The following is a 10,782-nucleotide window of genomic DNA, read 5'->3' as shown; positions in this document are numbered from 1 at the left end:
GTTCGATGCCAATACAACCGATCGCTCTATACTTACATCCGTCCAACGATACCCGTCCGTATAGTACGGCCAAGAGGAGAAAAATGCAGTTATCTCACCCCAATTTTTGATTACTTCAATGAAAACTATGTATAATTAATAGACAAAATTGATGAGTCTGCCAAGTATAGGTAGGAAGAATACAAAATGGTGGCTGTTTCAAGGCGATAAAAAAAAAACTAATTTTTCATTCGGAGCTCTATATCTTAAAAAGTAGGAACAATACAAGAAAACTGAAGAGAACGTCATTTAAAGAAGAGTAAATTTGCTAAAATATGAGTCCTAATAAGAGTTATTTACGTTAAATAGTTTTCGAGTTATAACTTTTTAAAAAGCAACATTTCATAAAAATGTTGTATGGGACGTACTAAAAGATCAGTAGATAGTGAATTTATTTTGAAAAATTTATATCTCAAAGTTTCATTTGACGTACTGATGTCTATTAGCACTCAAATTAAAGCTAGTTTAATGAGCTATAATGTAGTTTATGATGTTTATCTTCGTAGGAGTAATAGTTTACATGAAATTTGCTAAATAGTTGTTCGGACAAATTTTCATTTGCCAAATTTATATTCATATGTGAATATCATAAAAACTACTAAGAAGCTAATACTAAGAACCCCTACGAAGATAAGTGTCATCAACTACTTTATAGTAAATTAAATTTCCTTTATTTTGATTGTTGGCAGACATATGTGCGTGTTATGGATCTTGAGATATATTTATTCAAAAATCCAACATTTTTTTACGAACACCTAGAAATTAACGTTTTGTGAGTTTATTTTGTCAAATATCATAAAACTATGACTCCTACAAAGATAAACATGATTAACTATTTTGTAGTAAATTTAACCAAATTTAATTTGAGTACTAGCAGACATCTGCACGTCCTATGGTTTTTGAAATAAAGTTTTTCATAAATCAAATTTATTGTCTGAACAACAATAAATCAATTTATTTTAGCAAATATCATGGAAACTACTATTCCTACGAAGGTAAAGGTCATAAACTTCTTTATAGTCCATTAAACTAGCTTTAATTCGAGTGCTGATAGACATCTGTACGTCACATAGTTCCTGAGATATAGATTTCTCAAAATAAATTAACTAACTACTAATCTTTCAGTAGATTTTTAAGTAATTTTGCTTTTTGAAAAGCTGTATCTCGAGATCTATTGGACGTAAATAGCTCTTTTAGGGCTAATATTTCAGCAAATATACTCTTTTTTAATGTTCTCTTAGATTTTCTAGTGTTGTTGGTAGTTTTTAAGATATAGAGCTCCAAATGAAAAAATAATGTTTTTTAAGGTTTTGAAACAGCCGCCATTTTTTATTCCCCTCTCTATACTTGGCAGACTCGTAAATTTTAACTAGTAATTATACATAGTTTTCAGTAACGTAATAAAAAATTGGGATGAGTTAACTGCCTTTTTTTCTTCCGGCTCTTGTACTAGTCTTAACTAATATAGAATTAAACATTTTTGGAAAGAGCTCAGTTGGGTAACATGTGAGAGATCAATACCATACCAGACTTTTTAAAAAGTTTGATGTTATTGTTTTGTTTCCTTTGATAGACTTTTAAAATTGTTAAAGCATATAACATTTTTTTTTTTTAATATTTATTATTTATGTTTCTTGGTTAAAATTGTACACAGTCTTCGACAGACGTATATTTTTTTCCAATGCTCTTGATTATTTAAATAAATCCAATTATTTCATTCATTCAATATAGTAAAATTATTAATTGGCCGTTCGCGATTACTGCAGGAAGATAGTAATGCGTACGGAAATTTTCCATGGCACACCTTTTGAAAACGTATCGTGCGATTAACGTCAAATTTAGAAGAAAGTTGAAGATTTGCAAAAACATGGTGTAGTTTAAATTTTATCAAATTCCATTCATAACTTTTGCTTATCTATGTACAAAAACAATAAGTTCCTAGAAAAATATCCAAGTAAATTTCAAAAAAACGGCTCGTTCCTTGGATTTTATTCTAAAAAAGAATTATTGGCATTAAAGTATCGGCAATTATGTTTCAAAAGGAGAATTTACAGGAAATGTAATTTTCAGATAATGAAAAAAATAAAAGGTTAGTAACCTAAACCGGCCTATGTACTTGGCAGCCGTTTTTTCTGACGATCAACATATCTATTTTTAAAAATGACACTGATGTGACTGCCAAACTAGTCAATCACTTATTTGATAACAACATATCCACAAAAAATGAAACATCGAATTACTGTTTTAAAAAAAAATACTTCAGATATTACAATAAGTAGTATTCATTATTATAATATTTTAATCTGTTATACTGCTATAGGTGCCAAGATTTGAAAAAAAAAAAAAAAGAGGAGATAAGGTGTTTTGTGTTTTTCAAATGACCATACTTGTTATGGACAACCGATATTTTGCAAAATATGTAATCACCTAGTCATAGATCTGACCACAATATATGAAAGCCAATATTATTCTTACCGCAGACCAGCCAATATGTCAATTAAATAATAAACTGCAAATTAACTGTTTTATAAATTTCCTTAGCTTTCATTAATTTTCATAAATTTCATTGCTTTTTATTAGAAAATCATCATTTTTCTTTTTGTGTGCAATTAGTCGTGCAAAACCAGATTTTATTAAAACAGCTCATAAAAAGGTGTCTTTGTAGTGTACGTAGAGCCTATTTTTGATTCTCAGGACTTACTTTTGAACATTATTTTCAAAATGATTGATTAGAACTAGTCACATTTTGTTTTATAAAATTATTTCAATAGCTCTTTGTAAAGGAAAAAAAATGTCGTAAATTTACTAATAACACAAAACTTTTTTTTACTAATAGCGTAATAAATTAAATATAGTGAAAATTGTTTTATATCTTCTTTCTATTGTGTATATATCCGATCATGGATTGATTGGTATGCTGTGTATTGTTGCAACCCGATGTAATTGGAAAGCATGGATGAATAAATAATTTCTCTCCTGGCACCTCCAAGTAGTAAAAGAGCACGGTGGAAAAAAAAAGTAATTTGACAACACAATGTTTCATTACTTTCATGAAAACTATGTGTAATGACTAGTCAATATTGATTTGTCCGACAAGTATAGCAAGGAAAAATTAAAAATTGTTTGCTTTTCAAAAGAGTGATGAATACCGAAAAGGGTTTAACTTTGAGTGGTAAAATACCGGTGCCTGGGTATGCTGATGATTTGGTATTATTGGGTGAGGACAAAGGAACTATAGAACTAAATACAACCACGTTAATAAACTCCAATAAGGACCTAGGTCTTGAAATAAATACGGATAAAACTAAATACATGGTTAGCAGTAGAAACGCGAGAAATTTCGGTGATACATATATAAGAGGAAATACGTTTGAACAGGTAGATAAGTTTAAGTATTTAGGTTCTACGGTAAATAGAAAAAACGAAATTGATGAGGAAATGAAATACTAGTTTGAAGGCGGGGAATGCTTGTTATTTTTCAATTTCGAAACTGCTTAGCTCGCGCCTTCTATCGAAAAACTTAAAAATTAGAATTTACAAAACTATTATTCTTCCCACTGTTCTTTATGGATGTGAGACGTGGCCTCTTACAGTAAGGGGTGAGCAGCACCTTAAGGTTTTCGAACATAAAGGTTGTAGGGCTTAGTAACGAGCGGATTCCTAAAATGTTAATAAACACTGAACCGACGGGTAAACGTAGATGGGAGGATTGCGTTAAAACTGATCTAATGGAATTGGGTTTGGAGAGGCATCACTGGAAGGATGTAAACAGAGAGTGTTTGGTGGTATCGGCATCGAACCTACGGGTTCGTTAGGCCTTCATTATTATTATTATTATGGCTTTTTCCATTAAAAAAATTAATTTTTCATTCAGAGCTCCATAACCTTAAAACTAACAATATTAAAAAACTTAGCAGAACATCATTTAAAGCAGAGTAAATTTGCTAAAATATAAGTCCTAATAGAGATATTTACGTTCAATACTTTCCGAGGTACAGTTTGTTAAAAAGTAACATATCATAAAAAATAACGAAACGTCAGTAGTCAATGAATTTATTTTGGGAAAACTACATCTCAGAAATTATTAGACGTACAGATGTCTATTAGCACTCGAATTAAAGCATATTCAATGCATATAATTCAAGCATATTCACTTTAAAGTAAGTAGGAGTATTAGGTTTCATGTTATTTACCAAAATAAATTCACAAAATTTTGATTTATAGTTATTTGGACAAAATTTTTGATTTATGGAAAAATATATCTCAGAACTATCAAATATAATGATGTCGGCCAACACTAAAATGAAATGTGGTTTAATGTACTATAAAGCTTTATTCAATTAATTTTTCAATTGGTCCAATCGATAATTGAGGATTTGAATTACTTCAGAGGTTCTCGATACAGCACAGATATTTTTGCAAAAAGCCGCATGTGTATCGATCCAGTGGTTTTTTTTTTAGCGCATCCCACATAGCCTTTAGATATATAGATAATATTTAAAATATAAATTCTTAACGATAATTCATGTTGTTTTACATAAACTTGCAATGGAGTCTTGCAATGCTGTGGGATGGGCCACTTTTGGTCTCATAGCCTCACCAAAAGAATTAAATTGCGACAGTCCACTCTCATGGACTGTTCGCCGTGGTGCGCAAAAAGAGATTTGAAAGTATCAAGCGAATCCCGATAATACGAAAGTAGCTTTCACTGTCACTGTCATCGCAAAACTTGGCCTTCGCCTCCCTCAAGGGGAGTTGTTTTTTTAAGGGCCGCGAGTAAGGATTTGACAGAAAAATGAAAAGCCAAAACACATTAAATTTACTCAGGACAAAAAAAAAAAAAAAACCCTGCCCTCAAGTTTACATTACCACTAAGATATTTAATTAACAAAATTAAAATTATTCAAAGATATTAATGTTAATAATATTTTACTGCGTGTTCCTATTGTATAATAATAAAGATGAATCTTTAGGTTTTTAGTATCTAAACAACAACGTACTTGAAAATTGAAACAACATGATCACAATTATTATAAACATAAACATTCAGTTTTTTTTAGATAACAAAAAAATACACACAAGTGCTTCATTATTAATTAATTGAAATTGATCATATGGCGAGAGGTTTCAAATGGGTTTGCCACTAAAACAAATGTAAAATAATGAAACATTAAATAAATTATAATTAAAAATAGATTTAAAAGAAATATACTAAAGAAATAAAAATGTTGATAATAATTTCGACAGTGCCAAACCCATTTCAAACACTCTCTTTGCTAACGTCAACTATTGCCGCTGAAGACGTTAATCTTGCCACCACAATAAAATCTTTAAAAAAATCTTTTACCAATTGGATTGGAATAAGAGCATTAACTTTAAATCTGAACTTATCTTGCTATTTGGATCTTGTTTACCTTGTAATATGTACGTTCGTAGCTCAGTGGTAAGGCACTGTACTAATAACTCCAATGACCTATATTCTAATCCGGCTGTGGTATATAATTGTTTTCTTTTTCATTGCAGCCTTAAGTCAACCCAGTGGGTTTGGGAGCCACCTAAAGTGAGCACAATTGGGTAAAAATCTGGCGGTTCAGTGTAATTCTGACCAAATTATGTCTTTGCACAACCAATGGTCTAGTACTTCCTTACAAATTACACTTGTAGGGACAAATTTATTTATTTATTTTTAATATATACATATATATTTAAAAAAAAACACTTTAAAAAATGTACTGCTTTAACCCATGAACGGTCAGGGTTGCAGTACTTTGTAAGGAAGCACTGTTACTAGACCAACAGTTGTGCAAAGAGGTGATTTGGTCAGAATCACGCTCGACCGTTAGATTTTTACCCGATTAAGAGTACTCACTCTCGGACCCACATGGTCGGGAAGTATATGATATATGAAATAAATATATTTTGCTAAAGGAAACATTAATGATAGTATTTCGATATTTGACATTTTTATAATTATTTATTTCTAGCATTAGCAATAATATTCCAATATTGTATCATCAAAAAAACGATATATTATTTCAATAGTTAAAATCCATTGAATCTTTAATAATGTTATTAATATATATATATACCAATATATATATCGATAATTGAAACAATATTCTAATATTATTTTACTGAAATATTGATATTTTGTTTAAAAAGACTAGACAAATTCAAAGTTAAATATCTATATTTGGTTGCAATAATTTAATATCCATTTCGACATTAAATATTGATGCTCATATTCTTTATCGATTATAACAAAAGGAAATATCGAAATAAATAAGTACTTATCAAAATAAAACATCGATAATCTATTTTTAAATTTTCTTCAAAAAAACAATTATATTTTAGTATATATTTGTGATGATTATGATATGGTTGTCGTGGTGTTCAAATAAGTCTTCATATGTCTTGCTATGTTATCATTTTATAATTATTATTACTTTAATTCGTTAAATTTTTAATATCGATATTTCGATATTTTAGTCCCGATATTATATCGATATCGATATTGCTATTCGATATCGATATCGATATCAATATCGATATTTTTCTTTCGATATCCCATCCCTACACAAGGCTGACTAACGGCTTGAGCTGTTTTATTATTATTATTTTTATTTGTAGATGATAATAATCTACCACAGCTGGATTCTAACCCTTGGACGGATTCGGGGATTTGGAGTAAGCAGTCATTTGTCTTACAAATGAGTAACCCACTGCCACCAATATATATATATATTTATCTAAAACGAGAAAAATAAATTATTGAAAATAATTGTTGATTTATTTATGTTCCAGAGTTTTACTAAATTCGATAGTGCTTCCTAATTCTATCTTACAGGGTTCATTTTATTTTTATAGAAAGTAGAACCGATAAATTTGTATTTATGTTTAACTTAATTAGATTTTTCACTATTGCAGAGTCCATTTTACTCACCTAATCAAGGAATTTTACAGGACAAACGTGAAAATCTGGTCTCTAAAATTGAAACAGTTTATAATATATCATTTTAGTTTAGAATAAAATCGTACCTTATTACTTTAAATAAAGAAAATAATTTATTTCTTTATTTACAGTATTAAGAACATCACGGTCAAAATTTTATACAGTAGATTTTTATTGATGATAATTTAAACGATGATGCACTTACATCAAGTTCTGTTTTCCTGATTTTACTTCATCCTTATACTATTACTTGGTAATCAATTTCACCTTCCAGTATCTCCTATTGGATCATTCCTAATTTGGTTTTGGTTATGAACACGAATCGTTCATGGAATAATTTAATTTTGGATCAGAAATATTTGGCTAACTTGTTTCATTTGCTGTTGCACCTTTTTGAGGAATAGATGTTAATAATCCTATCAACATGTAAAGAACAATCTCTGAGGGAGGAAATCCGATTATTATTACTCGATTTATCAGATGTATTCCTAAGAATCTCTCCTTACTACATGCATTACATGCTATTTATACTCTTCGTTCCTGATTTTTAGAAAATTTCTCAATCGATTATGGTCGAAAAAATCGAACAGCTTATCATTTTCGAATGATTTTATTTTTGACTGAAAATGTTAGCCAGCTGGTTGTTTCATAAAGATGATGTACAAAGTCAGCCAGAGCAAGGGGTACTATTATTTGGTATTCTTATCAAAATTACATTTTTTATATATAAAACCAATTTTTCAACTGCTCAAGGCACATTTTCTGTTATAAAATTTTTAACCTATACAACAGGAAAATTAAGTTTTCTTGAAAAGTAGTTATTAAACTTTTCCAGGTCAAAACACCGGAAGTTTATTTTATTCAAGAAAAAAATATAATTTTCCCTAAAATTTTATTAAATTTTTAATGTATTTTAGAAAATCCAGCGCACGATAATTGTTAAATATTTGCTAATATTTGAGCTCTAATAGAACTCATATTAAATATTTTTTCGAGATACAGTTTTTCAAACACCAATATTTCTTTTCAAGTCACATGTTTTAAAACGAGCTGATTATTAATAAATCAATACATCACCTGGTGAAATGTGATTAATGTTATATATTATATTTTTATTTCAACAGCGTAGCTTATAAATATTTTTATACAATTTTGGTATTTTGCAATATACATTGATAATGAGTTATATATTGAGAAAATATATATATAACTATATCTCAGTAACTATTTGATGAAAAGATATCTATTAGGGCTCGATTTGAAGCTACAATAAATTAGTTTATGAAAAACAACTTCGTTAAATTTGCCAAAATGAAGTCACAACACAATTGTTGTTTTCTCGAAGTTTTGAAAACAAATTTTTTTTTCATGCACTGAAATTTGTTAAGTGCACCATAAAGTATTATATTTTATAATGATTATTTTCCTAATAGTATTTTTTATATTTCTCAAGAAAAGTTCACAAAATAATTATTTCTCGTTTATGGAAAAAAACAAAACAACTAACTGCCCTTCCCTGAGCAATCCAGTTTTTTGTCATAATTAACTCACAGTAAATAATCAAATATTAATGTTACGTAGTTTTCATTCGCGCCTTGTGGATGGATGCTTTAAATGCAAGAACTATTGAAGATGGTTTGAAATAAATAATCATATAAATAAATTTGATGTTACGATGCAAAAGATCACAATAGTATTTCGACATTTCCCAGAACTTTTCTCTGATCATAGTCATTATTCTTGCGTAATAAACGGAATTACGATGTTAGGAAATCAATAAGAACATCTGAGAAACAAAACCAAAACGCCGCCGATTATCAAATAGAATAAGGCTATTGTTTAGCAGTTTTGCAATTGCTCTATTGAATTATTTTTCTGCCAGCGATGATGGAATATTTGACTGGGCACTACAATGAAGATATCTTACGCCTTCAAAGGGTTTTCCTTCATTTATTTATACTTATTAAAACCGTGGATATAAATTAAATGTATCAATATAATTGTTTCTCTTTCAAAGGTGGGTCATTCATATGAATTCAACACACTTTTGTTTGTACCTAGCCATCTCAGTTTTTCTTATTTATTTATTGTTATTTACAACTGTGTACAAATATATACAAGTAAATTTGCTGATATAATGACATGGTACAAATCTGTGGAGAATCTACCCATTGATAGAACTCTAATAACATTTCTAGAGGAGAAGATCTCGAGGCCATCTTTTTTTCAGGCGCCTATGAGAATTGTTAGGTAATGAAGGAGAAGCCAGGTTAGAAACAAGCGGATTTGGGTGGTGGGGAAGTTTATCATGGAAGGATTGGTATCTGGTTCTGACCAAATTATCAAAATATGGAACATTGAGGTCCTGATGGATGTCTTGATTTGTAAAAAAGTAAGGAGCATTAAGGATTTTACGAAAGATTTTGGACTGTAAGGATTGGATTCGGGAGGAATTCGATGGTTCAGTAGAGCCCCAAAGCTCAACTCTGTATGTCCAGATAGGCCTTGTGATAGTCATGCAGATCAGTCGTTTGTAGTGGATTGGGAGTTTAGACCATTTATAAAAATTTTTAATTTTAATAAGATACAACTGCTTGTTTTTGAATCACACAACTGTAAAATGTCTTATAAGTAGGGTCAAATCAGTCATGTTAGAAGCTTCCCAACTTTAGCTAGAGACCTGGAATAGACATCAATTCACAGAATATTCCATGCAAGATTACCTTTTGCTTTTCATAGCTTAACATTTCTACCTTAACATATGGGAATGTTAAGATAAGCTAACATTTAAGAAGTTCAGTCGTAAAACATGGTAACTAAAGTGTTGTATGTTGCTTTACTTTAGGAAATATGTTCTCATAAGAGAATAGTGTTGATATTAAGTTATGGTAAGTGACTCCTAGTTGAAGATTCTACATAACATTTAACATTATAAATTGGTCAGCTGTAAAAACTGTATAAAGGATATTATACAGTTTTTACAGCTGACATCCCAACCCATCCTAACACTATTCCCACCACGTATGCCGATGACACATGCCTATTGTCAGTGAATAATGACCCTTCCATTGTATCCCAATCCCTCCAATCCCACATCACCACTAGAAGAATGGTGCCAAAACTGGAGGATTAAAATAAATTCCAATAAATCCCACCAAATCACATTTACCCTTCATCTTGCCCTACAGTATCTTTTAATAATACCCCACTTATTCCTGTTGAACAGATCCGTTACTTAGGACTAAATCTGGACAAACGACTGACATGGAATCCTCATCCAAGACTGAAAAGACAGGAAACTGCTCGTCGATTCCGACTATTACAACATTTACTAGACAAACGGTCCAACCTTCCAATCCATTACAAAATACTGATCTACATGACTATTATAAGGCCTATTTGGACATACGGAGTTGAGCTATGGGCCTCCACTAAACCATTTAATTCCTCTCGAATCCAATCCTTACAGTCCAAAATCCTTCGTAAAATCCTTAATGCTTCTTACTTTGTCCCAAATCAAATCATACATCAGGACCTCAATGTCCCCTATGTTGCCGATTTGGCCAGAACTAGAAACCAATCCTTCCATAATAAACTTCCCAACCACCCAAACCAACTCCTTTCTAACCTGGCTTATCCTACACTACCTAATAATCCTCCTAGGGGTCTGAAAAGAAGATGGCCTCGATTAGAAATGTTTTTGGAGTATCAATGGGTAAAAATTTTCCACATGTTTTTATCATGTCATAATATCACTTACAGCAAATTTACTTGATGTGTATATATATATA

Source organism: Halyomorpha halys, unplaced genomic scaffold (assembly GCF_000696795.3).
Source record: "Halyomorpha halys isolate HHAL.00 unplaced genomic scaffold, Hhal_1.1 Scaffold26.1, whole genome shotgun sequence".
Classification (NCBI taxonomy): domain Eukaryota; kingdom Metazoa; phylum Arthropoda; class Insecta; order Hemiptera; family Pentatomidae; genus Halyomorpha; species Halyomorpha halys.
Note: the sequence above shows the minus strand (reverse complement) of the source record.